Source organism: Sciurus carolinensis, chromosome 10 (assembly GCF_902686445.1).
Source record: "Sciurus carolinensis chromosome 10, mSciCar1.2, whole genome shotgun sequence".
NCBI lineage: Eukaryota > Metazoa > Chordata > Mammalia > Rodentia > Sciuridae > Sciurus > Sciurus carolinensis.
In genome coordinates this window covers 33,199,980-33,226,093 of record NC_062222.1, presented here as the reverse complement: position 1 = coordinate 33,226,093, position 26,114 = coordinate 33,199,980, and the positions used below count along the sequence as shown (strand labels likewise).

The window sequence follows — 26,114 nt, the reverse complement described above, 5'->3', positions numbered from 1 at the left end:
TGTGGCAAATGAAACAGAGAAGTTAAGTAACTTGCTAGAATTACCCAGCTAGCAGGTGTCAGAGTTTGGATTTACTGCTTTTCAGATGGTCTACTCCTGTTTTGTATTTTGAGCTATATTACAGGCTAGTGCTGCATTTAATAGTTAAATTATAATGTAGAGCATATAAGTTCAAATAATTTAAATACAATGTAAGCCTCTGTCATTTATTACCTGAAGCAATAGTATAGGTTAAAGAGAGAAAAGATTGAAAAAAACGTCTGAATGATAAGCTGACAGGAAGAAGAAAGTGCTATGGTTTATATCTTTGGTTACATTAAATTTATTTTTCACATGAAAAATAATTATTACTCATTGTAGAAAATTTAGAAATATAGAAAAGTGAAATAAGCATTGTCTTGTTCCTAAATGAGTCTTTAAAGAGGGCTTCTGTAAAACAAGTGATTATAGAGGTCATATAGTTTAAATCCCAAATTCTGCTAGTAAAGCAAGGTTCCAGAGCATAACTGGGCACTTTTCTAGGTCAAGGACAGAGTAATCCCATAGTTGGTCTATTCTCAAAAGAGAACATTTGAATTTTTCTATTATTTTTCTATGTCAGGTACACATAATTATGCTATAATGAGTATAAGTCAATTTTGGTTGTTACTTGTATCCATTACTATAATGTAAATGTATCCCATGCTGAAAAAAATGAATTTCTAAACTTCGTATTCAAAATCAGTTCCCCATCCCACTTTTTGAAGTAAAGAGAATTCTCTTTCATGGTATTTCTGGATGCCAGTGTTATTTGGAACATGGTATTTACCTAAGTCAGCAGGGTAGTGTGGGGGTTCTTTAATGTGTCCAAAAGGGTAGGCTGGAAAAACCTAGGTTGATATCCAATAATTCTATAAACTTGATATCAAGGGAATAAATCCAACACTCTTCAAATTAGTGATCATTTATTTTAAAGATGAAGCCATCTCAATGGAAGCAGGTGAATAGTTAATCCTTTGTAATATTATGATGGTAATTTTCAATTACTGAACCCCATATCAGCTCCTGAGCAAGTGAGATAAATGTGTTAAATCATAAGTACTTTTGATTCTTAGGTCATCTCACCCTAAAGCTTCATGTTCATTTATTTCAGCAGCACTTAATACCACAGTACATGATTTATTTGGTATGGTTCCAGTGCATTGTTGGAAAAAATAAATAATAATTCTCTGTATACAATTGTGAGATTAGACCACTGACAGGGGAATTATCCATTTAAAGATGGATGGCAAATGCTGCTCATCACCAGAGAATGTCTGAAAGCATTGTCTTGTTCCTAAATGAGTCTTTAAAGAGGGTTTTTATAAAATCAGTGATTATAGAGGTCGTATAATTTAAATCCCAAATTCAGCTAGCAAAACAAGGCCAGTGTATGACTAGACACTTTTCTAGGTCAAGGACAGAGTAAACTAAAATGATAACAAGAGAAAAAAAGCAATCCTTGCTACAAAAAACCCTATCACAATTGAAAGCAGGTGATGTTGAAGGGAGAAAACAAAGGAGAAATAAAGGAAGTAAATGCAAAGAAGTACTTATGGTGGGGATTATGGAGGAATTCTATTCAGAGACCTTAATTGAATAAATTGTCCAATTTGGTCTAATTCCTGGCTCAGAGAACTGAAGGCTGCATTGCAGGTATTTTCATTAAGGGTGTGCAACTTTGAAATATGTTGCATTTTTTATTTTCCTCTCCTGAAACAAAAGAACAGAATAACAACAAACTCCATTTACCTATTAAGACTTATCAGAATAAAATAATATTTATTTGATAATGTTCTAAAATTATTATAAATACAGTAATGAAATTCTTATTTTTATTTGTTTTATGATAAATACATCTTTTGTGATGTTCTCTGATTTCTATCCTTTGTATCTCCTCATGATTGGTGCATTTATTATGAATTTTAAAACAGCTATTAACCAGTATGAAGTAGAAGCCCTCATAATAGTAAACAATTACTAACTGATTACTACCTGTTGGGCACTAAGAGGTCAATGTGCATCTTCTCATTTAACACTTATGAAAGTTCTTTGCATTAAATGCTGTGCCATTTTTCACTTGGGGAAACCCAGTAACGTGGGGGATGAGTAACTTGCTTGGTCGTGGTGCTGTGATGATTTATAACCCAGGCCAGAAGTTGTCCTTTGAGCAACCACATTGAGTAAAAAGAAAAACAAGCCCAGAATTTGCTGTGTTTTTTCAAGTGAACTTTATAATTTTGATTTAATATTTCCAACATCAATTCAACAATATTCACTAAGTGCCTTCTAAGTTCAAGGTTCAGTGTCGTGCTGGTGCTATGATGGTGAATGATACATGGGTACCTGCCACACAGGACATATAATCTACAGAGAGGATGAAATACAATCCATTTGTTAGTTTCCCATGCATTGTCCAAGTAGATCTGGGCACTCTTGGTTCATTTTAATTCGTACAATTTACTCATTATTATAATTATGTTATAAAAATCTATATACATTGGGTGTATAAGGCTTTCATTCTGACCTTGGCTTTGCTAAAAATGTTAACTGTGCTGTTGGGCATGTTGCAACCAACTGCTTTTTACTTTAAGTATCCCATCTATCAAATGTTGATAATACCTACCACAGATGTGGGAATACATGATGACATAATGTTTTGGTAGAGTTCTCAGCTCTGTGGTAGGGCAGGGAAGACAGACACAAACTCCCTTTGTCCACCTTGAATAATTACTGGGTAGTAAAGACTAATCCTTGGTCTCAAGTTAATAAGGGGAAGCTACCTGTACACCTAATTTGAAAGGGTCCAGGTTTAAGAAGATATAGGGGGATCAGGGAAATAGGCATATTGTGAAATAAAATCCTACTCCAGGAGGACTTGCTTTTCTAAGGATGTTGCAATAATATTGAAACCATGGAGACTGGGAGATGCATGGAATGAGCTGTTGGTGTGTTGCTCCAGAAATAGAAAGATGAAGGTGAAGAGTGAAGCCATTGAGCTATGGGACAGTTACAACAAAACTAAAAAATAAAAAAATGCACTCAAAGTTAAGTGTATGAACATGGCTCTGGAAGAAGCATTTCTCAAACCAAAGAGTTTTTCCTAGTGTTCCAATAGAGCATCTTGTGTTTTATATTGAAAGAGAGAGTCCACATTAAAGTAGTTTTGTTGTGTTCACATACATAAGGTTTTCTGAAGTTCATAGTTAAGTGTAGCAGGAATAGCTTAATTGTTGTACTTTATACCAGAAAATAATTAATATCCCCATGGCGGTTAGGACAGATCTCCTACTAATCATAAAATATGTGCTTATTGTTTTTTCATTCTATTTGCATGGTTTTTCCCTTTTGACTATGCTTTCTTAGGAATAACAGAAAGATAATAAATTCTGAGTTAAGTTTATAGTACTTACTCCTCATATCATATCCCTCTTACATCTTTCCCCATAAGACTATCCCTTGGTTGAATAGGATTTTTCCACCTTTGATCTATCAATACTAAAAACTGAATGTATAAACATCCACAATTTCTACAACTAAATTTGATGGTGTTGGGAATATATCTGTGTTGTCTAATTAATAGAGAGCAATTGCTGTGTTGTTTGTTCATGCCATAAGAGTAATAACATTATTAAAAAATTTTTTTTTTTTTCCTTTAACATGGGCAAAGTAGTAGTGATATATATGAGGGTGTGAGTCACAGGCAGGTAGCATCAAATCACCGGCTAACTTGTTAAAAATGACAATTCACAGAACTCATTCCAGACCTAGTGAATTAGAAACTCTCACAAAAGAGGTGAAAGACCTCTACAATGAGAACTACAGAACACTAAAGAAAGAAATTCAAGAAAACCTTAGAAGATGGAAAGATCTCCCATGTTCTTGGATAGGAAGAATTAATATTGTCAAAATGGCCATACTACCAAAAGTGCTATACAGATTCAATGCAATTCCAATTAAAATCCCAATGATGTACCTTACAGAAATAGAGCAAGCAATTATGAAATTCATCTGGAAGAATAAAAAACCCAGAATAGCTAAAGCAATCCTTGGCAGAAAGAGTGAAGCAGGGGGTATCGCAATACCAGATCTTCAACTGTACTACAAAGCAATAGTAACAAAAACGGCATGGTATTGGTACCAAAATAGAAAAGTGGATCAATGGTACAGAATAGAGGACACAGACACAAACCCAAATAAATACAATTTTCTCATACTAGACAAAGGTTCCAACAATATGCAATGGAGAAAAGATAGCCTCTTCAACAAATGGTGCTGGGAGAATTGGAAATCCATATGCAACAGAATGAAACTAAACCCATATCTCTCACCATGCACGAAACTAAACTCAAAATGGATTAAGGATCTCGGAATCAGACCAGAGACCTTGCATCTTATAGAAGAAAAAGTAGGTCCAGAGCTTCAACATGTTGGCTTAGGACCAGACTTCCTCAACAGGACTCCCATAGCACAAGAAATAAAAGCAAGAATTAATAACTGGGATAGATTCAAACTAAAAAGCTTTCTCTCAGCAAAGGAAACTATCAGCAATGCAAAGAAAGAGCCTACAGAGTGGGAGAAAATCTTTCCCAATCATACTTCAGATAGAGCGCTAATCTCCAGAATCTATAAAGAACTCAAAAACTCTACACCAAGAATGTAAACAATCCAATCGACAAATGGGCTAAGGAAATGAATAGACACTTCACAGAAGAAGATATACAAGCAATCAACAAACATATGGAAAAATGTTCAACATCTCTAGTAATAAGAGAAATGCAAATCAAAACCACCCTAAGATTCCATCTCACCCCAATTAGAATGGCAATTATCAAGAATACAACCAACAACAGGTGTTGGCGAGGATGTGGGGAGAAAGGTACACTCTTACATTGCTGGTGGGGCTGCAAATTAGTGCAGCCACTCTGGAAAGCAGTGTGGAGATTCCTTAGAAAACTTGGAATGGAAACACCATTTGACCCAGCTATCCCACTCCTTGGCCTATACCCAAAGGACTTAAAATCAGCATATTACAGAGATACAGCCACATCAATGTTCATAGCTGCTCAGTTCACAATAGCCAGATTGTGGAACCAACCTAGATGTCCTTCAGTTGATGAATGGATAAAGAAAATGTGGTATATATATACAATGGAATATTACTCAGCCATAAAGAACGATAAAATCATGGCATTTGCAGGCAAATGGATGAAATTGGAGAATATCATGCTAAGAGAGATAAGCCAATCTCAAAAAACCAAAGGAAGAATGATATTGCTAATAAGTGGATGATGACACATAATGGGGGGTGGGAAGGGTTAGTGTTGGGGTTGGAGTTGGGTTTAGGGAGGGGGGCAGGAATGGAGGAAGGAAGGACTGTATAGATGGAGGGGAAGGGTGGGAGGGGAGGGGGGGAAGGGAAAAAATGGCAGAATGAATCAAACAACATTACCCTATGTAGATTTATGATTACACAAATGGTATGCCTTTACGCCATGTACAGACAGAGAAACAACATGTATCCCATTTGTTTACAATTTTATAATAAAAAAAAAAAAAGAAACTCTGTAGGTAGAGCCCAGGGATACGTCATATGCAATCTGAAGTTTGAAAAGGACAAATGCTTCTCTGCTCAGGACATTCCACACCATCGCACATTGCTGCCTGGCATCTCCAAAGTGTATCCTACTGTCTATGGCTAAACCAGGGAAAAGAACAGAATTCAAAATATGGATTCTTTTGAATGCCTATTGCGTTTGCATTATGGTAAAGAGAGAAAAAAAAAAGGGCAAGTTGAACCATTGTAAGTTGAGGACCAACGGTAGTGACTCGCATCTCTCCATGGCATTCTCTTGGGTAACCTAACTGGATACAAGATGAGGAAAGCCAGTTTCCTAAACAACTACCCCTGAGTATATAGAATACCTGATGCTAACAAGGCTTTGGCTAACAGCTGGCTAGAGCTAGCACTAGTCTTTCAGAAGAAAAGTTGCATCACAAGAAAATAAATTTTAAAGAACTTTTAAAATGTGTTTGACTAGAAATCAACCTAATTTCACTTATTTAAATATAAAATGTAGTGACAGTTTAATTCGCATTATTGGCTCTTCAGGACAATTTTCATTAAAAGCCTTGATTAGAGAAAAAAGTTTCAATGATAAGGATGTGTCAGAACACAAGCAGTAGACTGGAATTTCTATTTTATTTTTGCAGTTGTTAACTGAGTAACGTAGCAAACGTTGCACCTCATTTAAGAAATCCAAATTGAAACAAAGGCTTGAATATTGAGGTTACTGGTGGCTTGACCCTTATGTTTTCTAAGAGAATATTTTTGTGATTATGATTAAATGTAATCATCAAATTAATTATGTATTAGTTGTGCATTTTATGCTTTGCTAAAGTAATTTCAGGGGTTAAAAAATGTACCCTACTGATAAAAAATTAGCTACATGTATAAAGAAGGGTATTTATGTGAAATTTCTGTTCTTTCATAAATTACATTAAAATAAAATTTTGATGTATCAAAATAAATAATTATCAATTTAGGACTACATCAAAGGTATTATGATGCATACCAATGCATTTATGAATTATATATTTCCCTTACTACTACCGATAGAGTAATAGCTGCCTATAGTAATAAATAGTTGTTTATTACTACATGCTCACTACTTACTAGAGTAGTATTCCATATATTTGTCAAAGGAAAAGGCAAAACATTTAAACTGTTAAGGCTCTTGGTTTAGATAAAACTCCAAGAATATGTACCTCATGATTCCCTAGAGAATTTTGGTCAACAATTTTTATGCTTTATGTATCTGTGAAAAAATGTGATCAATGGTCCCCACCAATGTCATTGAAGACAAACAAAAAAAGTTTGGAATTATTTCTGAAAAGTGTTATTAGTGTATTAAGCAATAGTATTATGTGAAATTTAACAGACATGCAGGTATTCTTAATTAATTTATATTTTTACTTCTAAGAGTTTAAAAGTTTATTTTTTTATTTATCTTTTAATTTTTTACAGACTGCATTTTGATTCATTGTACATAAATGGGATACATCATTTCGTTTCTCTGGTTGTACACAATGTAGATTCATACCATTCTTGTAATCATACATGTACATAGGGTAATGATGTCTGTCTCATTCCACCATTTTTTATACTCCCCTCCCCCACATTTCCTTCTACATAATCTAAAGTTCCCCATTCTTCTCTCCCTCCCACACCCCCACCCCTCCACCCCCATTATATGTCATTCTCCACTTATCAGGGAAAACGTTCAGCCTTTGGTTTTTTGGGGATTGGCTTATTTCCCCTAGCATGATGATATTCTCCAATTCTATCCATTTATTTGCAAATGCCATAATATTATTATTCTTTATGGCTGAATAATATTCCATTGTGTATAAATACCACAGTTTCTTTATTCATTCATCTGTTGAAGGGCACCTAGGTTGGTTCCACAATCTAGCTATTGTGAACTGAGTTGCTGTAAACATTGATGTGGCTGAGTTACTGTAGTTAGCTGATTTTAGGTCCTTTAGGTATAAACCGAGGAGTGGGATAACTGGGTCAAAAGGTGGGACCATTCCACGTTTTCTGAGAATTCTCCACATTGCTTTCCAGAGTGGCTGCACCAATTTGCAACTCCACCAGCAATGTAAAAGTGTGCCTTTCTCCCCACATCCATGACAACATCTATTATTGTGTTCTTGATAATAGCCATTTGATTGGAGTAAGATGAAATCTTAGAGTTGTTTTAATTTGCATTTCTCTAATTACTAGAGATGTTGAACCCTTTTTCATATATTTATTAATTGCCTGTATGTCTTCTTCTGTAAAGTGTCTGTCCAGTTCCTTGGCCCATTTATTGATTGGGTTCTTTGTATTTTTGGTGTAAAGTTTTGTAAGTTCTTTATAAATTTTAGAGATAAGTGCTCTATCTGAAGTGCATGTGGAAAGGATTTTCTCCCACTCTGTAGGCTCTCTTTTCACATTATTGATTGTATCCTTTGCTGAGAAAAAGCTTTTTAGTTTGAGTCCATCCCATTTATTGATTCTTGCTTTGATTTCTTGTGCTTTGGGAGTCTTATTGAGGAAGTCTGATCCTAAGCCAACATGATGAAGATTTGGGCCAACTTTGTCTTCTATTAGGTGCAGGGTCTCTGGTCTAATTCCTGTGTCTTTGATCCATTTTGAGTTGAGTTTTGTGCAGGGCGAGAGAGAGAGGTTTAATTTCATTTTACTGCATATGGATTTCCAGTTGTTGAACAGGCTATCTTTTCTCCGTTGTATGTTTTTGGCTCCTTTGTCTAGTATGAGGTGACTGTATTTATGTGGTTTTTTCTCTGTGTCTTCTATTCTATACCATTGGTCTACCTGTCTATTTTGGTGCCAATATGATGCTATTGTTGTTACTATTGCTCTGTAGTATATTTAATGTCTGGTATTGTGATACCTCCTGTTTCACTTTTTCTACTCAGGATTGTTTTGGCTATTCGAGGTCTCTTGTTCTTCCAGATGAAGTTCATGATTGCTTTCTCTATTTCTACGAGGAATGTCATTGGGATTTTAAGTGGAATTGCACTGAATCTGTATAGCGACTTTGGTAGACTGGCCATTTTGACAATGTTAATTCTGCCTATCCAAGAACGTGAGAGTTCTTTCCATCTTCGAAGGTTTTCTTCAATTTCTTTCTTTAATGTTCTGTAGTTTTCATTGTAGAGGTCTTTCACCTCTTTTGTTAGATTGATTCCCAAGTATTTTATATTTTTTGAGGCTACTGTGAATGGACAGGTTTTCCTAATTTCTCTTTCAGAGAATTCATCACTTATGAATAGAAATGCATTAGATTTATGCATATTAATTTTATATCCTGCTACTTTGCTGAATTCATTTATTAGTTCTAGAATTTTCTAGTAGAGCTTTTTTGGATCTTCTAAATATAGGATCATGCCATCAGAAAGTAGTGACAGCTTTAGTTCTTCTTTTTCTATTTGTATCCCTTTAATTTCTTTGGTCCGTGTAATTGCTCTGACAAGTGTTTCAAGGACTATGTTGAATAGAAGTGGTGAAAGAGGGCATCCCTTTCTTGTTCCGGTTTTTAGAGGGAATGCTTTCAGTTTTTCTCCATTAAGAATGATGTTGGCCATAGGCTTAGCATAGATAACCTTTACAATGTTGAGGTTCCTATTTTTTCTAGTGTTTTAAGCATAAAGGGGTACTGTATTTTATCAAACGCATTCTCAGCATCAATTGAAATAATCATGTGATTCTTAACTTTAAATCTATTTATGTGATGAATTACATTTATTGATTTCTGGATGTTCAACCAAACTTGCATCCCTGGGATAAACCCCACTTGATCATGGTGCACTATCTTTTCAATATATTTTTGTATGTGATTTGCCAGTATTTTGTTAAGGATTTTTGCATCTATGTTCATCAGGGATATTGGTCTAAAGTTTTCTTCCCTTGATGTGTCTTTGTCTGGTTTTGTTATCAGAGTGATACTAGCCTCATAGAATGAGTTTGAAGGGTTCCCTCCTTTTCTATTTCCTGGAATACTTTGAGGAGTACTGGTATCAGTCCTTCTTTAAAGGTCTTGTCGAATATGGCTGAGAATCCATCTTGTCCTGGGTTTTTCTTGGTTGGTAGGCTTTTGATGGCTTCTTCTATTTTGGTGCTTGAAATTAATCGTTTAGATTGTGTACATCTTCCTGATTCAGTTTGGGAGGATCATATATCTCTAAAAATTTGTTAATGTCTTTGATATTTTCTATTTTGTTGGAGTATAGATTTTCAAAGTAGTTTCTAATTATGTTATGTATTTCAATGGTGTCCGTCATGATCTTTCCTTTTTCATCACAAATTCTAGTAATTTGAGTTTTCTCTCTCTTCTCTTTGTTAGTGTGCTAGGGGTTTATCAATTTTGTTTACTTTTTCAAAGAACCAACTGTTTGTCAATTTTTGAATTGTTTCTCTTGTTTCAATTTCATTGATTTCAGCTCTGATTTTAATTATTTCCTGTCTTGTAGTATTTTTGGTGTTGATCTGTTCTTTTTCTAGGGCTTTGAGTTGTAATGTTAAGTTATTTAGTTGTTGACTTTTTTTTTTAATGTATGAGCTCAACGCCATGAACTTTCCTCTTAGTACTGCTTTCATAGTGTCCCAGAGATTTTGATATGTTGTGTCATTGTTCTCATTTACCTCTAAGAATTTTTTTTTATTTCTCCCCGATGTCTTCTGTTATCATTGCATCATTCAATAGCATATTATTCTGTCTCTAGGTGTATGAGTAGATTTTGTTTGTTTTTATCATTCATTTCTAATTGCATTCCATTATGGTCTGATAGGATACAGGGTAGGATCTCTATTTTTTTTGTATTTACTAATAGCTTCTTCGTGGCATAGCATATGGTCTATTTTTGAGAAGGATCCATGAGCTGCTGAGAAGAAAGTATATTCACTTGATGGTGGATGAAATACTCTGTAAATATCCATTAAGTCTATATCATTGATTGTATTACTTAATTCTATAGTTTCTTTGTTCAGTTTGTCTTCAGAGAATTTATCCAGTGGTGAGAGTGGTGTGTTAAAGTCCCCCACTATTAATGTGTTTTGGTCTATTTGATTCTTAAAATTGAGAAGGGTTTGTTTGATATACACAGATGCTCCATTGTTTGGGGCATAAATATTTAAAATTGTTATGTCTTGCTGTTTTATGGTTCCCTGAAGCAGTATGAAATGTCCTTCTTTATCCCTTCTGACTAACTTAGGTTTGAAGTCCACTTTATATGATATAAGGATGGAAACCCCTGCTTTTTTATTGGGTCCATGTGCATGTTATGCTTTTCCCCATCCTTTCACCTTTAGTCTGTGGATGTCTTTTTCTATGAGATGAGTCTCTTGAAGGCAGCATATTGTGGGTCCTTCTTTTTAATCCAATCTGCCAGTCTATGTCTTTTGATTATTGAGTTTAGGTCATTGACATTCAGGGTTATTATTATGATATGATTTGTATCCCTGGTCGTTTTGGCTTAGTTTTGTTTTTTAACTTGACTTGGTTTCTCCTTTGATTGGCTTTTCCTTTAGTGTAGTTCTTCCCTTTGCTGACTTGTATTGTTGCTTTTTACTTCCTCCTCACAAAATATTTTGCTGAGAATGTTCTGTAGGGCAGGCTTTCTATTTGTAAATTCTTTTAACTTTTCTTTATCATGGAAAGATTTTATTTCATCATCAAATCTGAAGGTTAGTTTTGCTGGGCATAGGATTCTTGGTTGGCATCTGTGTTCTTTCAGAGCTTGAAATATATTTTTCAGGCCTTTCTTTTTAGAGTCTGGGCTGAAAAATCTGCTGATATCCATATTGGTTTCTTCTTTTATGTAATCTGATGCTTTTCTCTTGCAGCTTTTAAAATCTTATCTTTATTTTGTATGTGAGGTATTTTCATTATAATGTGTCTTGGTGTGGATCTGTTGTAATTTTGTGCACCTGGAGTTCTTTAAGCCTCTTGTATTTGATTTTCCATTTCATTTTTCAGGTTTGGGAAATTTTCTGATATTATTTCATTGAACAGGTTGTTCATGCCTTTGGTTTGTATCTCTGTGCCTTTCTCAAACCCAATAATTCTTAAATTTGTTCTTTTCATGATAATCCATAATTCTTGGAGGTTCTGTTCATGACTTCTTAACATCTCAGTTTGTTCAACTTTATTTTCAAAATTAAATATTTTTTCTTCATTGTCTGAGATTCTGTCTTCCATGAGATCTATTGTGTTGGTGATGCTGTCTATTGAGTTTTTAATTTGGTTTATTGTTTCTTTCATTTCAAATATATATGTTTGTTTGGTTTTTTTATTTCAGAATCTCTATCTCTTTATTGAAGTGTTCTTTACCTCCTGCATTTGCTCTTTTAACCATTTACCAGAATGGTCATGCATTGCCTGCCTTTGCTCTCTTAGCTCGTCTTTTGCTTCACGGATCCTTTCAAGTATGCAGATTCTAAACACTTTTTCTGTCATTTCTACTGTCATGCTGTCATTGGCTATCACAATAGCATCTTGGTTTGTTAGGGACAGTTTCTTCCCCTGTTTTTTCATATTGTTTCTATATATTCCCCTCTATCAGTGAAGATCAGCGATACTGAAGTTCCCCCCTTGCAGGCTTATTATGACCCTGCAGTTTTCTACTACCTCTCCTTTGGAGGGGAGATCAATACTGGTAGCACCCAATACAGAGAAAATGCAGCCCTGAACTAGACAGCCCCTACAAAGACTTTAACATTATTGTAATGAACAAGATGAGATTCATTACTATTTACAGTGTTTCTAGTTGTGAACAAGAGGATGGTGAAGAGTGTAGGATGTAAGTGAATAAATAGAGGTACCTGTCAAAGAGCCTCCAGTCTCCCGTAGGTGTCTCAGGAAGGGAGCCGCCTTTCCAATGCTGATGGCCACGCCCTCAGGAATAATTCAAAGTGCCTGCCCCAGCCTCCTCAGAAGCTGGGGAGCCCCAGCAAGGGTGTGCTGAGTCAGCATGGAGGCAGGCACAGTGTCCTTCAGCAGTGGGGGGCAGGTGGGCAGGCTCAGCTACTGGCCTCCATCCTCGGTGTGGGGGCAGGCTGGGGGACTCAGTGCCGGCCTCTGACCTCAGGGTGGAGGGGGCAGGCTCAGCGATGGCCTCCGACCTCATTCCAGGTATTAATTTAAAAAGTCTGATTTGTAAAATAAATAAAGGTAAAAGGAGAAGACCTCTGTTCAGGTTTGTGGAAAGGCAGGATTGATTAAAACATGCTTGAGTAGAAATAAACAGAGTTCTCAAACCAATAAAACTAAAATATTTTAAAGTGCCTTTTAAAAGAAAGTAATGCTTTGGGTTAGTTCAGTTTTTTTGTCACCTATGCTTAACTTCTTGTCTACCTAACCTCAAGCACACTTCCTAGAGGACTTTGGTTTACTTCTAAGGAATTGACTCTCTCCTGTTTCACGGCACCAGCAGTCTATTTCTTCTTCCAGAATGGTCTGGAATAGAGTTACAAAGTGTGTGGTTAGTTCAGAGGGAAGATCATCTTTTCTATATTAAACAAATCAGGTAACATATGTGAACGGGCCCCTTGGAAGATGGTGTTGTGATGTTGAAATCTGAAGAGACAACAGATGTCCAACAGCTACAGTGTGTGTGTGTGTGTGTGTGTGTGTGTGTGTTAACTGAGTGCAATTGTTTCATTTTAAAAGATAGATGAGATCCATGTAAATGAATTGCATGTGAAGTTTAAGTGGAAATTTTGTTTATATCCTTACAAAAATCAAACCAAACCACATTTTCTTTTTGATCACATCCTTTAAAAAATGTTTTTTTCCCTACACTTTTTTCTTAATTTTATTGTCAAATATCCAAGAGTTTGGTTTCCCTGTTTTCAGAATAGAGACCATCAATCCTTCAACTTCTCTCTGCTCATCTTTTGTGTGCTCTTCATTATCATTCTCTTACTCCTCCAAATATGTGTCATAAAATGTGCTATTTTAGGAAACTAAAATGAAGTTTATTAGCGTATTTTTAAGGATACTATATGGAGTCTTAATATTTGTTCAATTAGGCCCAGAGGATTTTTACTTTAATATAATAGAAACCTTAGGACTAATTAAATGTGAAGTACATTCAAGAGCATTTACTTCTTCTTCCTTTGTTAATTCAGAAACTAGACAATGAAAAAATTCATGTTTTGCTTTCCCACTATGATAAATCTTACAACATTGCCAAACTTACTAGGACAATCTAACATTCCTGTGACTCTTTGCTTTATGTCAAAACAAACAAAAATCAGAGCAAACCCATCCTCCAACTCTTAAAATATCTTCAGATTGATTGAATTGGAGATTTCTGATTGATTGAATAGAGATTTCCAATTTATTGAATGAGAGATTTTCAGGAATATATTCCACAAAAGAGCAATTTCTGAAGCTGTGATGCTAATTACAAATGACAGGAAGGTGATAGCATTTACACAGAAAAATATCTCTCCCCTTGAAGTATCCTAATGGTCATGTATTAAAGATCACTCTAATGTTTCTCAAGGATTACATAAGACAATCACCTTAAATTTACGTTAGCATGTATGCACATAAGATTCGGAAGCAGAAATACCACCTTGTCTACTAAATTATAACACCTGAAAAAGACAGATCTCCAGTCTTCACCATATTTTAATTAATTTAATATATCCTAACTATGAGGTTCACAGTATGAATGAAAGATTTCCAGGTTTTCAGTTTCTTAAAGCGATTGGGAAGGATCATCAATCTGTAGACATCCTGTCTAAATAACCAAATTAAGTTTTCTGTAATGACTAATAGTAGTGTTCTTAAAAAATATGGTTCAAACTGAGCCCAAGAATTAATTTTAACAAATAGAAACATTTAAAACTTTGAAAATAAAATTTAAACTACCTGCAAATTCACTTTACATTCAACAATATGTTACATGATGCTAACGAACGCTTCATGTTCTTCCCACTTTGCTTGTAGAGGAAAAAATTTCCAGAATTATAAGGCTGATATTTCTTCTTGTTATGTGTTATCATTAGTGTTTCAAAACTGAATGCACACCTTTCTCATATAAAGCATCTTATAAAATCTGATAATTTATCCATTCCACTTGAGATGATCAAAAACAAACAAAAAATATAAAACAAAATTTTAAACCACAGATTGTAGTTACTGTGTAGGCTGAAGTGACAGTGAGTGAATATTTTCAATTCCACCCTGGTGACCACTATGAACAATGACTGTATTTTCTAAACATATTATTTCCTTTAAAATAAATAATGGAATTTTATGATTAATTTTTATAAAGATAGAATCTCTTATCATGGAGAAATACTGTTTGGCTTTTATTCTCTAAGACCCTAGCAATGACTGCAGACTCTAGCTCCTTCGGTTATTTGTTCCCATATCCATGGTAACTGCTTGGCTTGCTGCTAAACCATATTCAACTAAAATCGCTGTCATGCTGCAATACAGGGGCAACAAGAACAAACAAAACCCTTCATGCAGTGTTTTTAGGGGATTGTTAAGATACCTTTTATTTTAAAGCATTTTCTAGTGCATTATATGTTTCCTTTATAGATTTCAAATGCTAGGTAATTTAGTACCATATTTATGCTTCTCCCTCAAAACAGACATTGACGATTATCTCCCTTAAGACTACTGAGTCTTCCCCGCAAGGAAATGCTAACCCACCATAAATATTCTCCCTGTGCACTATAAAGACAGCTATCAGAGCAGTTATAGTGATTCATTGAATTTATTGATCCACTGATCTATTTTGCTTTATAAACTTTTCCCAATTAAATTTCCCTTGAATAGACTTATGAGCTGGATGCAGTGGCACACACCCATAATCACAGCAATTCAGAGGCTGAGTCAGGAGGATGGCAAGTTGAAAGCCAGCCTCAGCAATTTAGTGAGGCCCTAAGCCATTTAGTGAGATCCTGTCTTAAACAAAAAACAAAAAAATAAACTAAAAGACACATGAGCTCCCAACCTCATGTTTAAGGCCTTATTTCTTATTTTTATTTTTATATTTGTATATCCAAAGATCCCAAATATAGCACATTGAATCATTTACTTAGCATCTATGTCTTTAGTGCCTACTCAGGTAGAGGAGTGTGCTGATCAAGAGCTAATTGGCTTTGTGATCATTGGTACTTACTTCATTACTCTTTGCTTCCTTTTCTTTACCTGTAAAATCAGCATAATAGAGTATTTAACTTGCAAGGTTGTGAGCATTATATTGTCAATACATATGAAATGCAAAAAATAACTGAAGCTTGTTAAATTTTTGTTAGCGTGTGCTTGTGGTGTCCTGGGGGTTGAATGCAGAGGGCCTTTAATACTGAGCCACATCCCTAACCCTTTTTATTTTATTCTGAGACAGGATCTGGCTTAGTTGCCCAGGCTGGTCTCTAACTTGGGATCCTCCTGCCTCAGTTCCTGAGTAGCTAAGCTATTATTATTACTACTCAGGCACTGTTCAAGGCCTAGATTGAAGTACGTATCAGATAATTGAGATTATTCTGACAATTAAAATTACAAAAATCATGAAATGAGGCAACATTATGGAGAATTTCTTGGGAGCTGCAGTCAAATTTAGAAAGAATAATCACATGAGGCCATTCTGAAAAGGTGAAATCTGAGCTGGCATCTGAATTACAAAAAAAGAGACCAGCTATGGAAAATCTGAATTGGAAACAAGGTTTGTATATACAAAATCAGAAAGAAATTTGGCATATATGAAGCTTAATTATAAAGTACTAGAAATAGAAATAGTTATGTATTAAATGTTTATTTGATTGACTTTGTAAGGTTGAATGCACTGTCATATTGTAGCATACTGAAATGCAAACCTAAAAGCAATTCTTGCAAGTAACCAAACATTTGGTTTATATTTTCTGTAATCAAATTCTGTTCTCTTTGTATTAAATTATGAAATATCTATTTTTAAAAAATTCTGAATCTGGTTGAAGTAAATGAATGTTTCTAGAAGATAGCAATTTCCTAGATAAATTTAATATTGGCTAATGGTTATTGAATATTTTCTAAAAGATATCTAAATTCATGTAGATAAGGTTAATTCCCAAGCACTCTGAGGTTAACTACTCCTATAATATGGATAATGAGACACAATAAGTTAAATAACTTGTTCAAGGTCTCAAGGTGACTAAGTTGTGGTAGATAGATGGAAGTTAACCAAGTTGTTCTTGGCAACTGTAGGAATCTGTGACCTTGAAAAATTCAGAACAAAAATTGCTGTTTTGACTTTTTAAATTAAATGGAAATTTAATTTGGTGTGTATTTATGTGCATGGAAACATGTTTTGTAACACATCTGCAGCAAGGTCATTAGCAAATATTTAGGGTCACATAGTGAAACACATCAGGACTGGTGCCTGTGGTACCAAGGACTCTCTGTGAGCCTTCTAAATGCCAGACATGGATGCAGGGATCAGAGCACAAGCCCTCTCACTGAGACTGATGAACTCGCCCTCCAGGTTGTCGAGTAGCAGTATTGTTGCCCACAAATGGAGCCACTGTTCTATTTCCCTCCTGTGTCAGGTTCAAAACTGATGAACCAAGAATAGGGCTCATAGGACTCATTGGTTTCTAAAGAAAAAGTTTCTCTGCTACTTTTTGGTCTCAGAATAAATATTTTTTGTGGCACCTCTGACATGGCAACATACCCATGCAGGTCAGCAGGAAATAGATGAGAGTGATGGATGAAAATGACAAGCAGAGTGGACTGACTTCACCCACAGCCCAGAGAAGTATGCCTTGAGGATGCCCGTGAATTTCTGTAATCTTTGGGTAATGGTACATTGGAAGTCTTTTCCACCCAAACCAATGAATGTAAGTCTAGGATAACAGATATTGATTCTTATGTGGGAGGCATATGAAGCAATGGTAGCTGTGTGAGATTTGAAAGAGACAAAAGGAGGCATGGTGTAGACCAAGAGGCAATGTCTAACTTTTAAGGAAATTGGAGGATACAAGGCCAGAAGGAAAAACTACGATAGCAGCTTGGAAGACTGGAGTTTGTCCTTTGAAGGGTGGGGAAGAGATATGTGTGGTCCTCTTAATGTCTTGCTTTGTTTTCTTTCCAGAATATTAGTGACCTTATCTCCTAATCTAATAATTCAACTTAATAGAATACACTAATTGTAAACTTGGGGCAATGATGGCAAAATAACAAAACAGCAACAAGAAGTTGAAGACACCTGCAAATCTTACATGATAGCTAGAATAGATGGCGTTTGTGAAGACGTCTGGCCCAGAAGAAGGTATTCATTGTTGATAATCACTGCTGCTACTGCTGATGTGACTTGAGAGCCCATTATGAGTGTCTGTTATTTATCGTCACCAAGCTTTTGCTCATTAATTTTCTCTAATGTATTCATAACAAATTTGTAAGCAAACTGTTTCCCACTTGAACAGCCAATGCAGTTGAGATTCAGAGATATGAAATTGAACAAATTCTTGCAGACAGGAAGTCAGAAAACAAACTCAACATATGTCCAAGGTCACACTCATTTTACTGTATCATACTGCAAGTGTTTAATGTCCAAGGTGTGAGATTACAACCTGTATGGGGGCAGTAAATGGAGGAGCAAAGAGATGGCAACTAAAATATGAAGAGGTTATAGCTCTATTTTCTGTTAACCCACATGTCTCCTTCTCTGGATGTTACTTCTATCCTAAACCTGAGTAAGCAGTTCCATTAGGATGCTGACACTCACAGGATTTTCCAGCTTCACCTTCAGGATTTGAATGATTTGAATTATTCCTATAAACTGTAGAAAACAGGGAGAAATTAAAGGATAATCCTTTAAGTCACTATTCGCAGCCACAAACCATGATAATATATTAAAGAAGGAAATAGAAACCCTTGAAAAGAGCAAACAACAGCCTTACAAGTTATTAATAGCCCAACTCAGTTTTGAAAGATAATATCTGCTAAGAGAATTTTAAGACTTATGGACATGGTTTGCACAAAACCACCATTTGCAATTTCATTTGGATAGTCTTGAAATTCTATTATAAGACAAAACACTTCCAGCTATTGTCAACATAGGAAAAGGTTTGTGCTGTCTTATTCATAGTATGGGTTTTCCAGAATTAATGAGGAAGTATGAACTTTGTGGTTTGTTGTTCTCCTGCAGCTGAGGGAAAATGCTGAAATACAATGAATAGGCACTCAGCCAAAGGGCCATTTCCTAGCAAAAACAGTTAGCATTGTGCCATAAACATATGAAAACCAGCTTGTGAAACACCAGTGTGGAAATGGAGGATATGATATTTTTTTGGTAACATCCCAACTTAAAAATAAATATTCTGTGTTTTGGCTACCGGTGTAACACCTAAAATACTCTTGATAATCATAGCCTGTAGTTCTGTTGATTTTTCTCTTGAGCATTAAATTAGGTCTCTTGCCACATAGAGTAAAGCATTAAAACAAACCTAAAGAATAGTGTGTTGTCAGTCTTAAAAATACACTTGTTATGGAATTTTGGCAAAGTATTATTTCCAGTCAATTGAAAAAGGTGATTAATAAAAAAGAAATTCTCACAGGACTCAACAAAGAAAAGCAAGCAAAATTTGAACATAATTAGGAGCCAGTATTCTTTATGATTCTACTCTGTGCAAAAGTTTTTTTGACTATACATAGTGTTATTCAAGAATAATAGCTTTCCTGCTCAGAAAAGAAGTGGGATAATTAAAAATATTTTTTCAAAAAGGACTGCACATTTTGGACAATGACAATATAACTGTTATTATCCATATCTTGTTATGGAATTATTTTGACATCTATTTAGTAAGATTATGTAGAAAGCTAAAACAACTAAGAAGGTATGAACAATAAGCACCCACATTGATAATTGAGGAAGAAAAACCTCTTTATCCTAGGAAATGCACAACAGACAGATCACATTTTAGTTGTCATCTCAGAAGTAGTAATGACACCAGGCAGAGTGGTGCACGCCTGGACTGAGGCAGGGGAGGATCAAGAGTTCAACGCCTCAGCAACAGGTGAGCAGCTAGGTGAGACCCTGTCTTTAAATAAAATACAAGAAAGGACTGGGTTGTGACTCAGTGGTTTGAGTGCCCCTGAGTCCAATCCTGTAACAACAACAGAAAAAAAAAAAAAAAACCAGAAAAAGAAATAGTAATGACTAGAAATGCATGAATCCATTCAGAAAGTTGGAGAGGGTTTTTAGAAAGGAGGGAACAAGTAAATGAGTCCTAGTGGTTAACAGGAATTTTCCAGGCAGGAAAAGGAGATGGGTAGTCCAGTTTGAAGCCTAATAAGAGAAAGCCAAGTCATAAAATGTGAAAATATTAGTTATATTTTATGTGACTATGATATAAAATTATGGAAAGGAGAGAAGGAAATGAATTCAAAAAGTTGCTTGGAAAATATTCCTGTTAAAAATGAATCCAAATTCAATCTTGAGTATCATTAACTGAATAGGTAAATTAGCTAATGTTACAGAAAAAAATCAGGTTACATAAATAAAAGGGTTAAGTCTCTAAATTCAGGAAATTATTTAATTAGCATGACTCAGTTTCTTTCTCAGCAGTTTCTGATGTCTTTCTACTAGATCAGTATTTAGTCAGATATTGTCTGCCCTTTGTCCTTCCTAGATCAAATCTGGAGGAAATCTCTCCTTGGTCACTTCCATGCTTGATGTGTAATTCATTATGATAGGATCAATTTGTTCACTTGCTTATTACTGGTTCTGTATTTCAGTACAGTATTTGGCTGGTTAAGTGATGCTATTACACCTCTGAAGCTGAAGATAGAACTCCACTTGAGTAACATAGGGGTCATGGGCCATGGCAGCATTAAAACAACAAGGTCTACTATAGTCCAGCCCTTTGATTATCTGTATTAGTCAGATCCATGTTACTATAATAAGATGCCCAAGATAACTAACTTGTGAGAAAAGGTTTATTTTGTCTCATGGTCATGTAAGGTCCAGTCCAAGTGGCTCCATTGCTTGGGTCTCTGACAAGGGTGACAGATTATGACAGAAGCAAATAAATCATGACAGATCAAATTGTGTGCCTGGTGAGCTAGGAAGCAAAGTGTATGAGTGGACAAGGTAGGGTTCCAAAAATCTCTTTAGAGGGCAAGCCTCCATTAACCTAAGGCCCTCCCACTAGACTCTACTTCTTCTGCTGCACCATCCAAACCATCATGGTGGGGACCAGGTCTTTACCATATGGATTTTTGGAGGAAACTCACCAGATCATAGCACTACCTAACATTTAAACAGAAACTTATTTCTAAATTCCATTTTCTCAGTTATATATTCAGCTCCAAGTCTGTGGTCTGTGGTTAATATGAATTCATAAGGGCCGGTGTAGCTCCTTATGGTCCAGCAAACCAACAAAGACTTTAGCAATGTACAAGGTTCCATTATATGCAAAACACATTGATAGAGAATAGAAATATTTGCAGTAAAACTCCCATTGGGTGGGGAAAATGGGAAGTAAAATACAGGGCCAAGAGTTCCCCACCATATATCATGTTTGACTTGAAAAGAATAGCAAGAATTCTTTGCCTTGTTTCTTGTTATTGGAATAACTTCTTTTGTCAGTAGATATTCATCAGTTGCCCTGGTTCTGCTCTTCTGCTTGGTTTCTTCTTGTTTTTTTTTTTTTTTTTTTTGGCCTTATTGGTTATATGGAAGATATGAATATGAGGTATTCCCATTCCTCTTGAAATAGGATTAGGAATTTGAGATGAACTTTATTCATTTTAATTGCAGCCTATTATTTTCCAGTGTTGATAAGACAAGTTTCTTAAAACATAAGTGGACTATCACTCTGTGTCTTCTAGGCAATTCCACAGGCTAGTACCAAAGGACAGAAATATCCTCAAACCAGTTGTTGTTTTAGAATAAACTCCCATAGTTTTCTCAGTATCTCCCTTCCTCATTGCTCTGTTCATCCCCCTCACCTAATTATCTGTATTTTAGCTGCCTTGGGCAGTTTAATATTCAAACTGGGGTAAGAAACACCACCACTCAGATTTTATACCCAGGTACATCCATATGATGGCTTTGTTGTGAGGTAATCATCCTTCTTTCTAAATATTTTTTTAAATAGATGCTACAGCTGGTTGCAGTAACATGCACCTGTAGTCTCAGGATTAAGGAGGCTTAGACAGGAGGATCAATTGGTCTCAGAAACTTGGGTAGCGTGTAGGTTTTGATATAATCTCCTGCTCTTTCCTACATTCCTGCTTTTGTGAGCAGTAGCTTTCCTTGGACAAGAGCTTTTTAAACCTTCAAATTTCTCAGCAGGCTTGAATACAAAGTCTCAGGAAAGAAATGAATTTCTTAGTCAAACTATTCTCCCCAGTCCCTGTCTGCACTTGACCAAACCAATTTAATTATGAGCTTGTCCTTTCTTTAAAATATAGGACTTATAGAAGATGATAAGAACTAGAAAGCACACTCCCTAATTCTACATTTTTCATAAAAGGCCATTTGTACTGCTGTTGCAGGGAGGACAGCAAACCTCCCTGAAAACCAAGGGAAAAGAGGTGTACATTTGCCTATTTGTAATCTCTGTAACCAAATTGCAAGCGTTATCATTTGCTCAGCCCAGGCCTATTAGGGCCCTTCTCCCTTCTTGATTCTGCCAGGGATGGATTTGGAGTTCATCATATGTAATATTCCATTGTTAGTACCAGTTTTTGTATGTTCTGATAGTAAGTGAGAAAGACACAATCTGAAATATCTCATAAAGAGATTTTTGATATATATAACTGAAAACTCCAGGGTTTGTTCTATCCTGGAGGATGCTAACAGAATCACATTGTATTTTGTTTATGTTTAAGAATGTGAGAGAAATTCAGAAAGTGGAAATGAAATTTCAGAATAAGCTTTGAAAGTCACATTTTGCCTCATATATATATATATATAATTAATATCCATCAATTAAAATAAAACGTACACACACAAAAAAAGAAACACCAAAAATAGAGTGTTAAATACTGACTTATGTGCTGGAGAGGGAGTTAAGGAAATGGAATGAAGAGATGCAGAGGTAGCCTCCCTGCATCTGTACAGTATAATTCTTTTTAAAAACAAATATCTGAAACAAATTGAGTAAGCAAGCAAAACCAACTGAGGAGGCCCGTGTGAGATGTGTGCAGCCCTGTTGGAACACCATCAGCTTCTTCAGCAAGGTGCCACGCCGTCAGGGCTGGGGCTGGTGAGACAGCCTGTCAATCCCACTTGTCTTCTTGTGTCCCACTTTATCTTCGTGGGTTCTCATGTCTTCATAGGTCTGATTTTAATCTTGTTCTCTCCTATTTTATGGCGAGCTTTTCTTCCTGAATGCCACATTCAGACCTATCACCAGAGAGGCAAGGTCTGTGGATTTTTTCACCAGTCTTAAAATTTTGCTAGGTTTTTGCTTAGTAATAGATCCCTCATTCTGTATCACTTATAGCTGTTCAATTTCCCTGATCAAACCCTAAGTAGTACAGTAAGTTTTCTCTTTTATGTTCATAGGTGACAAGAGTAACTTCTATTGACATTTCCCCAAGTCCGGTGGAAAAATCTTTGTGTCCCATTTAAGTCTCAACATTCCTTCTAATTGGACAAACTTGGACTGTATAATTATTTCCTACTAATCTCTATGACCAGATTGGGAATAAAATGTCTAATTTATATGTTAACACTTAAATTAATCACTGTGGCCCAAGAAATTCAATGCATTGATTGACCAATTTTGACTCACAGATCTCTGTTTTAGCAAAGTGTTTGCACTGAGGGAGATGTGGTTGATTTCCAGGAGTTCAAGATGTTGAGAGAAAGAGAGAGAGAGAGCGAGAGAGAGAGAGAGAGAGAGAGAGAGAGAGAGAGAGAGAGAGAGAAAGAGAGAGAGAAGGAGAGACAGAGAAGGAGAGACAGAGAGAGAAACAAAGTATTCATTATATGGTGACCAATTCATCTGTGGAGGCCTAAAAAGTCTGGGTGCATTTTGTGGCAAGGGAGAGTTATTGAGGGTTGCTAAAAAGAAGAGGACCTAGGAGATTTCTAACTCAACAATTGCAGGGACAGTATTTTATATTCTCAGTCCTAACATTGTGTTGCATACATAGTGGTTGCTAAAAAGTAAATCATTAGTTTGCTGCCTAATATGATCTATGTATTTGAAAGGTGATCAGATATAGTGTGGAATATCGGTAGGAAGTATTTGAGCCCAAATTATGAGCTTGCTTAGATAGAAGATTCAGTTGGAAAGGGAAGGACATTAGGTTAGAATTCCAGAGTATAAAATTGTTTATTGGAAAGGAAGAAGTGCCTATAAAAGGGATTGAGAAACAACAACAGTAAAAATGTAGATCTTTTTGCAACTTCAATGGACTAGTATATAGACTGTCACTCTGAGGAAAATTGGATGTTCAACTTTTCAGCAACATTTGAATGCACTCATGGTAGTACATGCCTTTTAACAAATAAAGAGAACTGGATTTCTTTTTATTTTTCCCCCCCACAATATTTTTTCATACATGTATCACAAACTCTTACTGAACAATGAGTTCTGGTTGCAAAAAAAGGGTTTACTTTTTTTTATCAGTAGATAAATCTTTGTCCAACAAGTTAAACAAACACACACAAGTACTATGGAAATTTTTTACAGGTAGGAAATAAATTGTGATTAATAACCAAATATAACAGGATATTATTTTATTTGGAAATAAAGCAACTGTAAATAAAGCTACTGTAACTTAGTAACAAGTTTATATGAAGATTTTGACAATTTATCCAAGTTTATGACAGAATGCCCAAAAGAATCAAAATTTCAGTAAATGCTATAACATTTTCAGTTACTCCAACTTTGTGTTAACCAATAACCCTCTCAAATGTCTCCTAATAAAATACACAAATATCTTAAGTCTTTTACTCTAACACAGTTACTTCCACTTTAAGAAATACTTTCTTCAAGTCAGTTCCTGGGTATTTATCTGACCAGGATCATCACCTAAATAGAGCCTCAGGACAATTCTGGTTTTGTGGTTTGTATTGCAGGTTCTCAGGGAGATAGCATGAGGTTGTGCAATATCTTTATATCATCCCTCTCTCTTGGATATAGTGAGTTATTTTCTCATGGCTTACTATAAAATTATAGACACTAAAAAAACAAATCATGCTGTGATTGGTCCAAGAATTTCAGCCATAAATTGGCACTTGTCAAGTATTCATTATAAAATTCAAAGCATTATACAGATTTTAGTAGTATTGTCTTATTCTCACAACATCAGCACCTATGCATAATTACTACTTTCATGCCACCTATACTTTAAATCCCTTGAAGACAGTTTTGTCTCAGTGATAATAGTATTTTTCGATCCTTTGTTCTTTCTACCTGTAAGTTGATAACTGTAAGTTATCAACTCTAAGAGTCTGTTGATTTCTCTGAGTAAATTTAAAAAAAAAAAGCCAGCAATTTACAAGAAATAAAAAAAATAAAAATGAAAATAGAACTTCTCTGCTGGAGACAATTACCTATACTGGGGTGAGATTAGTGAGATGTTTCAGGGTTATGTACATAAAAGGACTTACAATGACTCTCAGTCTCTTCCTTACATACCACTTTATTTTGCTTTTTAAAATTACAACATTTTAATTAACAAAATAAATTGTGTATTTTTATGATATATAACATGATATTTTGAAATATGCATACCTTGCAGAATAATGGAATCAGGCTAATTAACATATGCATTAGCTCACATATACTGTAATTTAGTGTTAATTGTTAAGATTGTCCTTAAATTTTGCAACAGGCCAGCATGTGATCTACGTGGTGGAAGTGTCTGAGTTATGCCAGGAGTATTGCTTGCTAGAAGAGTGGCAGTTGGCAAGTTTGGTAACTTTTTAAAAAACTTCTCTTATTATTCCTTAAACAGTAATATTTAGAATCATATAATAGGATTTTATAAAAAGAAAATGAGTTAATGCCTTTAAAGTGCTAGTTGGATGTGCCAGCACAAAGTGGTCCAAAAATGTGACTCTGGTTTTACAATATATTCGTTTTTCTGTGTGATAAGTACACTTAAATCTGCTTGCCCAGCAGTTCTCAAGCATATGTTGGCTGTTTTAACTCCAGGCACTGTATTGCACAATAGATCCCTTGAACGTATCCCTTTTATCTAACTGAAATTTTGTGCCCCTTGACCAACATCCCCCCATTCCCTCCCCGGTCGCTGGTAACCACCTCTCCACTTATATGAGTTCAACTTTTTTAGATTTTACTTTAATTGAAATGCAGTATTTGTGTTTCTGTGCCTGGCTTATTTCATTTAGCCTAGAATTCTCTGGGTTCATCGAGAGTCTGACAAATGACAGATTGTTTTAATGCACACACAGAAATAAAACCCTGACAAAATTCAAAGGTGTAAAAGGTTTACAAAGCAAAAGCATGACACAAAAAATTCAAACTCCTATCTAAATGACTTTTAAGATAAAAAGAAGTGATTGAAATTATTATACGTTGCAGATAAGAATAAGAGCCT

General features: G+C 35.4%; 1 non-coding gene across 1 annotated transcript; it reads right to left on the bottom strand.

The window, feature by feature from the left end:
* Window positions 1-24,092: 24,092 nt before the first annotated feature.
* Window positions 24,093-24,221, bottom strand: LOC124995171 (small nucleolar RNA SNORA40). The gene has a single exon (XR_007110646.1). It is a non-coding gene; the product is annotated as a small nucleolar RNA SNORA40 (small nucleolar RNA).
* Window positions 24,222-26,114: the final 1,893 nt, after the last annotated feature.